Here is a 7796-nt window from a genome sequence, read left to right on the forward strand (position 1 = left end):
GCAGAGGGGAGCGGAGCGCGCGCTGCGGGCGCCGGCGAGGGGGCGCGGGCGGCGGGGCGGGCCGCGGGGAGCCGCAGCTCGGAGAGGGGGCAGCAGAGAGGGCGCCGGCGCTCGGCGGGCGGCAAAGAGTGAAGTGGCCGCGGCGGCGAGCGCGGGGCCCGGCGAGCATGAGCGCGGCGGCGGCGGGCGCGGCGCGGGGCGCGGGGCGGGCTGGCGGGCGGGCGGCTCGGGCCGCCCAGTAGCCGCGGGCGGGCGGCGGGGCATGCGGCGGGCGGCCGGACCTCCAGCCGGAGCGCCAGCCCCAGCGCCAGCGCCAGCGCCAGCCCCGGCCCCAGCCCGAGCGCCGCGCCGCGCCCCGCGCGCCTAGAAGCGGGCACCTTCCCGGCGCCGGCCCGGAGACCCCAAGTCCCCGCAGCCCCCGGAGTCGGGACAACTGTTGCGGCGGCGGCGTGGGCGGCCCCGGACCCCAGCAGGCGGCGCAGCCCCGCGGGCGCGGCTCCCCGCGGCGGAGCGAGCGGCGAGCGGGCGGCGGGCACAAGGTGAGCGGCGCCCCGGGCGGGCCGCGCGGGGGAGGTGCGCGCCGGGCCGGGGTCCCCGCGCTTTGGGAAAGGGGCCGGTGGGCGGAGCTCCTGCGGAGGAGGGTCCCGGCGAGTGGGGGGGGCGGTCTCGCGCCTAGGCTCCCAGGAATGGGGTGCAGGCGACCGGGGCGGGAGGGGTGGGCGCACCGGGAGAGGCGGGTTCGGAGCACGGGGGGTCCGGGCTGCTCTGGCAAGGGGTGGGGGACGCGCAGGGGAAGAATCTGGTGGCAGGAGCCGTGTCGGGCAGCCAGCGCCCGGGCATTGGGGTCCGCGTCAGGGCTCACCCCTGTCGGGGTCACTCAGCCCTGCAGAGGACGGGGCCTGGGTCTGACGAGCAGTCCGGGGCGCACAGTGCCGGGACGCGCCTGCGGGGCCGGGATCCGCGTCCGAGGCGGGACCGGCGTGCGAGCACCGAGTCCAGAAGCGCAGCGAGCCGGGAGCCCCGCGCGCGTCGGGCAGGGCTCCCCAGCCACGCCGAGGACCCGGCCGGTTCCGGGGGGTCCTAGCTGGGCGGCGTGGGCCACCCGAAAGGCCCCTGCAAGTGCTCGCCCTCTCTCCCCATCCGCCGCGTGGCCCCAGCGGAGCCGCCGCCGCCTCCCGGGGCCGAATCAATATTGATCCCGCGCCTGGGGCCGGGTGGCCCGGAGGCGGCCTCGCAAGCTCGTTAGCGCCAGCGGTTGCCATGGCAACGAGACCCCAAGCGTCTTCAGGTTATATTTATTATAATTATTATTATCATTATTAGTATTGGTATTTGTTACTCAGCCAGAGGGAACAAGAAAGGAGGGAAAAAAGCAAGCGCGCCCTGGCACCTCCAACTGTCATGTCTTTGGAGAGTCGGTGCCAGCCTGTGGGCCCGGCCCGCTCTGCAGGGGATCCGGGTCGGTTGGAGGTGCGGGGTGCCGGCCGCACCCCCGGGGCGGTGGGGCGGGGAAGGGGAGTTACATAACCTGCAGTGGGAGTACATGTCTGTAACCCTGCCTCTCTGTCGGCCTCTCTGATCCTCTGGCTTAGTGATGGCTCCTGCCCAGGGAAGTCCAGACAGGGTGGGAAGAGCGGCCATGCCCCAGGAATCCCGGCCGGGGACCTCCAGCCCTCTTCCCCTGGCTGTGTGACCTTGAGCAAGGTGCTGGGCCACTCTGAGCCTCGTCTCCCCATCTGTAAAGTAGCACGAGAGCCATGGCCATCTCTGAAGGTTGCTGTGAGGTCACACCAGGAAGCCCTAGAAGGCCTGACCGTGCTGCTGCCTGTGTGACCTCAGGCGGCTGGCTGCTCCGCTCTGGGCCTCAGTGTCCTAGTCTATACACGGAGGCCTGGACCCCAGCATGGACCCCTCAGATGTCCTCAGTCACCGGTGGCTTGGGACTCTCACCCCCAGCTGTGACTGAGACACCCAGACCCAGGCTAAAGAGAGTTCCAACGTCACCCTCGTTTGCTCACCTGTCAGAGCTGCCGAGCGTGGCTAGGCGGCAGGCAGCCCAGCAGCCACATGGGGACATGGGGACTTCTCACCTACGGGTCAGCTGCGGGGTTCGGTGGGAAATGCTATTCAAAACCAGATTCGGAAGAACCCTCAAGCTCCCGTGTCAGCCCAGGACAATCCTCGCTCTGGTCAGGGTCGCCCAGAATTGGGGGGTCCCTCCCCCACCTTCCCCTGGATGTGCGACTGCTCAGGGCAGGACACCGTCCCACGAGCAGTCCTTCTCCCCGAGAGGCCGCTCGCTGTCCCTGTCCTGGCTGGGGGTGGAGCGTGGAGCAGGAGGAGGCTGGAGAGTTCGCTGCAGTGGGGCAGCGCTGCCCCTCGCTCAGGCCGAAAGGCCCAGATGAGGGCTCTCGCCCGTTCCTTTAATGCCACTGTCTCACTGAATTCCTGGCTCTGTCTCAGGCGTCTAGGGGGTGTTGGACTCCTGTTCGAGGGAGGCGAGGGGAAGCCGTTTGGCTTGGAGCCATGGCGGTGTGGGGTGTGTGTGTGTGTGTGTGTGTGTGTGTGTGTGTGTGTCCGTCCCCACTCTCCTGGGACACCCACCCCAGAGCTTCTCGGGACAGCTGGACCAGATGGGAGGGGCGGGGGCAGGGCCAGTGCTGCTCAGACCTTTGTGAGACAGAGAGGGAGTGAAGCCTGCCTTCCGGAGGCCAGAGACCATGGGGAGCCACTCCCTCGGTCCGATATCCATCCGTCCGTTCCTTCCCTCCCCTTCTTCAGCCAAGTCAGCGAGCCCCCATGTCTGCCGCTGAAGGCGTCAGCTCTGCCCTTGGCAGCTCTTGAGGAAACGGCCCCCTGGACAAACCAGTGGGGTTGGAGCTCTGCCTGGGAGAAGCCGAGGTGCTGGAGGATGCAGGTGGGGAGTGTCTGCCCCAGAGAGCCTGAGGAAGGGCTGGTGGGGGTCCCGGTCCAGAGGCTGGCATGAATCAGCCGCAAGAAGAGAGAGGCAGATGGTGCTCTGGGCAGAGCCCCCCCGTGGGAGGGAGAGAGCTATGGACTCCGGGGCGGGGAGCTGGGGGTGAGGTCGCTGGACTGGAGACCAGAGGGGCATGGTGCAGCGGGAGTAGGGCCAGGGCAAGGGAGCTGGACCCCAGCACCACTTGACCTGGGTGAGGGTTCAGAGAGCAGGGAGTGCAGGGAGGAGGGGGGAATGGCTGCTGCCGCGGCCCGTGGGTGAGGGCCCGCGGTTGAGGGCCCGCGGTTGAGGTGCGTAGAGGGGAGGGCGGAGTAGTTTGGATGAGAGGAGTCTACTCTCCAGCTCTAGGACACTGAAACCCTGACCTGCCCCTCCACCCTTCCCTCCTTGCTGTGTGTGGGAGGGAGAGGTTTGGGGCGGTGCCTCAGGGTCAGGTCCTTGTCCCTTAGGAGGGGGGAGGTAGCAAGTGCACACCAGATCTGGCTGTGTCGCTGTCTGCACGGACTTTGCTGACACATGCACAGGACTGCACCCCCACGGCGTCAGGATTGCACTTGACAGTGAAAGCCCGTCGGCCCCCCACGTGCCAGGTACTGAACTGAGTGAGCACCGAGCCCCATCGTCTCGTTTAATCCTCACGCCAGCCCTGTAAGCCGGCGATGATCGATTCCCTTGTACAAATGAGAAAACAGTCTCCGAGAGGTTAAAAATGACGCAGCTGGGGTGGTGCCCGAACCACTGCACGACACTGCCCGGAGCCTGGCTACGCCTGCCCATGCTGGTCACCGTCACTCTTGAGACACAGTGCGGTGAGCCACTGCAAGGCAGGACCTCTGGAATCACACATCCTGGTCACTGTCCTGTTTATCCGCTCTGGACAGATCCAGAGCGTGGCCCGTCTCTTCTCAGATGAAAGATATCATCTCCCTTCATGAAGATGCTCGACCTCTGTTAACTCAGCCTCTGTGCTTTAGCTTCTCCCCAGCTGAGCCGCACAGAAGATTCATACTGATCTTAGAATGAACTAAGAAGCCCAGCCCCAGCTCCCCCAGAGTGGCTTTTCCCAGTCCAGCTGCTCTTTCTAGAAGTTACTGAAATAATACTCAACCCCTAAGACCAGTGGAGCCTTGCTTCCTATACACTCTTCTATAAGGTGGGGTCCTGAACCTTTGGAGCCAGCGACAGTGAGGAGGGTGACTGCAGGGCCTGCTCACCCTGGGCCACGCTGTCTTGGGGACATCAGGTGCCGCTCGCTCTGTTGGTGTGCCTCTCACCCTGCACAGGGCCTGGCGGGGAGAAGGCCCCATCTCTCCCTGTGTGACCCCCTTGGTGAGATAAAGGTGACCCCAAGGCCCCTCAGACCTGCTCCCAGAGAACCTCTTGCCTGGACATGACCAAAGCTCAGAATCCGTTTGAAGTCCGACTTGGCACCCCTGACCCTGCTAAGGTAACCCTCCCACATGCTGACTTGGCCCCTTTGTGATAGGACCCTCCCCCTTCTCCTTGGTTGTGACCAGATGGGAAATTTGGGACGGGCCCGCTCTGGGCATCCTGACTTCGCCACTCACTGGCGAAGCACGTGCCCTCTGGGCCTGGGTTTTCCCGTTCAGCAACGCGGGGCCATGAGGGTCATGCTGGAAAAGGCACTGGCAGGGTCTTCAGTGTGGGAGCCGCCACTTTCCGTAGCCTATAGCTGGGAGGCAGAGACAGAGACCTCAGCATCTCCAAGGCCCGTGGGGTGTGCCGTGATGGATGGCTTCAGCATGGCCTGCGAGGGGGATCGAGGCTTGTCTGTTCACCCACATACAAGTGGGGACACTGAGGCCCAGAGCAGGCTGGCGACACGCTCGAAGTCGCAGTGCCTTGGGCATCCTGCAAGGCCAAGGGTGTTCGCTGATCTGGTGCAAACTGATAGGCGTTGTCCAGAGGCCTCCGAGGCCGCAGCCCAGAGGAGGGGGAGGGGCTGCCAACGCTCCTTGGACGGTGAAATTTGCACTAAAACCCCCAAGGTTCTCACTTCAGAAGTGAGGCTTCAGAATCCCTCCCTCCCTGCCCATCCGAGCCGAGCGAGCAGAGAAGCAGAAGCCGAGATGAAATGCAAATGCCTCTTCTCCCATATTTCCCCGAGTCAGACATGAATGGAGCATTTACTGTGCCTCTCCTCGGCAGCCCGCCCCCTCCCCTCCCCGCCTGGGGCGCAGGCTCCCATAACCACCCATCTGTCCCCACGCTCAGCCACCTCCGCAGATGCGGGCAAACTCGCCTTCCAGAAATTAAGAAATAATGCACGAGTTTCCCAAATTACACCCATTTAACACCGAATTAAGTTCTGGAAGCTCTTAACAGGGCCCTGGGAGGGGGGAAAAAAATTTTTTTTTTTGGTTCACACTTCCCTGGAAAATGAGACAAACAGTGATCTTTTAAAACCCAGCTACATAATCTGATCACTCCTCCCTGGCAAGCCCCAGAGGAACACCCGGCGGGCGGGCGGGCGGGCGGCATGGCACTCTGAGCTGCTGTGAGATTTGCATGGGGAAATTGGGCTGGGAAAGTTTGTCTCCTGCGCCAGATCCAAGCTCCTCGTCGCATAATGGGCTCAAAATAAAGTGCCGCTTTCTTAGATATTGGCACAAATTAAAAATAAAGGCAAATTCCTCCCATACTCCCGTGCAAGCTTTTCCTCCGCGGCTCCCTGAGCGCGTTACAGAAACGACGGTGATTTGCTTTCACTTCGGGCTCCTTCCGCTTGTCGGGAGAATCTTCCGTGTGCAGCTGGGTTTACAGAGCAGCAGAAAACGCAGCTAGCTTTCACCCATATTTCCAGAGCACCTACCCTGTGCCGGACACAGCGCTAGGCCCAGGGTACAAGCGACGATTCAAACAGGACCCTGCCCTGGTGGGTTTTGGTGTGTGTTTGTTCGTTGGGGCAGGAGAGAAGGAAACCAGGCATCTGTGAGGTCCCACCCGGCCTGAGGGGTCAGGGAGGGCTTCCTGGAGGAGGTTAACTTCTGGCTTGGGTCTTGAAGGCTGGGTAGGAGTGTGCCAGGCGGAAGCGGGCGGAAGAGATTTCAGGAAGAGAAGCAGCCTAAGGAAAGTCTTGAGGTGGGTCTCAGACAGACATGGCCTCTCAGTGACATCTTCAGATTTTAATGTTTTCAGGTTCCTTTGTTACGAAGCTCTTTCAATACCTATTATCCTCCAGCACCCTCGGGCAACTCTGAGGCTGACCTCATCGTCACCCTAAGGAGAACAGAGTCCGGAGGGAAAGCGAGGTGGCCAGGGTAGCAGCCGGACAGGCCTCTGAAACCCGAGGTCTCAGAGCAGGTGGGCTTTGCGGAGTTGGGGAGCAGTGTGTTACGCCATTACATGGAAATTCTAAAACCATCAAAGGACCACAAATGCCAAACTCTACGGCAACTCCTTTCTTCTGCCTCCTGAGCCTTGCTCCTCCTCATACAGGGCTTCCAGGTTTCAGGACACGGTACTGGCTCTGAGCCACGGTCTCTGCACCCAGAAAGTGGGGGCACGGAACTGCTCTCTGCCCCTTTGCAGGAAGCCTGGCATCTTCCCTGAGCCCCAGAGGCCAGGCCAGTGGTGTTCAGCCTACGGCTCAGCCAGAGTCCGGCACATTCTCCCCTGGGCTTGCTTCTGAAGGTCTTTGTTATTGAGATTTTTCAGGGAGCAGGACAGCAATGTGGCTTCATCTGGGCATCGCTTTTCAGAATCTGATCCCTGGGAACACAAGGCCTTTGGGGAAGGAGCTGAGCCTCTGAGCCAAGGCCCATCCTCGGGGCAAACAGTGGTGCTAGAGGCAGGCTCCTGGTGCGCATCCCCTCTGCTTCTTCCCAACTCTGTGACCCTGGGCAAGCGACCTACCCTCTGAGCCTCAGTTTTCTCATCCGCAAAATGGGTTATCGTGTGAACCGGATGAGATCAATTTGCAGAAAGAGCTCAGTGAGCACACAGTGTGTGTTCAAAAACCCCTCAGCATTCTGTATTCTCCCTTTATTACTATTAAGAGGAACTTTGAGGCTATTCTTACTAACTCTCCGGCCCTCCAGTGAAGGAGCCAGGCAGGAACCAAGCCGGATCATCCCGGGACCCCGGAGCAGGGGCTGCGCTGACAGTGGAAATTAATCAAGCGAGCCGTTAGATCGCGGTGGTGCCTGCCCAGTGCCATGGCAACCACAGAGCCGGCTCCAGCTCAGCCACCTGGCTTCACACCCCAGCTCCGCCTCCTACCTGTGGCCAATGTCGCTCTCTGAGCCTCAGCGTCCTCATTTGCAACATAGGGTTGATAATGTCGATAACAATGATAACTTGCAAGGGTGACCGTAAGGGTTAGAGGTAAGGGTTGTAACATTCCAGGCTCCTGGATCAGTCATATAGTGATATTTAGTAACCCCCAAGTTCTGGAGGGAGTCTCAGGGTTTGAATCCCAGTTTCCACCACTAATAGCTGTGTGACCTTAGGCAAGTTGCATTACCTCTCTGAGCCTCAGTTTCTTTATCTAAAAATGGGACAGGCACCTGCCTCACAGGGTTCTTGCAAGAATTAAATGAGTTGATTCTAGGAACGTGCGTGGTAGAGACTGGCACGTAGTGCTCAGTAAATACTACTGTTACTCTTATCGCCACAACTACACGGAGTAACGAATACCCAGGAAACACAGAAGCAATGGAGCTTCTCTCTGTCCTCAAGGGGTAGAACCACCTCACTCCTGGTTTAGCTCTGTAGCCAGCACCCAGCCCACGTGTGTTTGAACATGTCTGTGAATGAAGGGATGGATGGATGGATGGATGGATGGATATATGAGTGG

The 7796-nt window shown here is 61.2% G+C and overlaps 1 protein-coding gene across 1 annotated transcript in view; it reads left to right on the top strand.

Annotated features, from left to right (window-relative positions):
* The first annotated feature begins 495 nt into the window (after positions 1–495).
* Positions 496–7796, top strand: part of SHISAL1 (shisa like 1) — a 64544-nt gene continuing 57243 nt past the window's right edge. The window contains exon 1 of the mRNA XM_039863224.1: positions 496–539. The gene's annotated coding sequence lies outside the window, so the exon portion shown is untranslated. The remainder of the gene's footprint in view (positions 540–7796) is intronic.

This window comes from Pteropus medius, unplaced genomic scaffold (assembly GCF_902729225.1).
Source record: "Pteropus medius unplaced genomic scaffold, Ma_sr-lr_union100, whole genome shotgun sequence".
Taxonomy (NCBI): Eukaryota; Metazoa; Chordata; class Mammalia; order Chiroptera; family Pteropodidae; genus Pteropus; species Pteropus medius.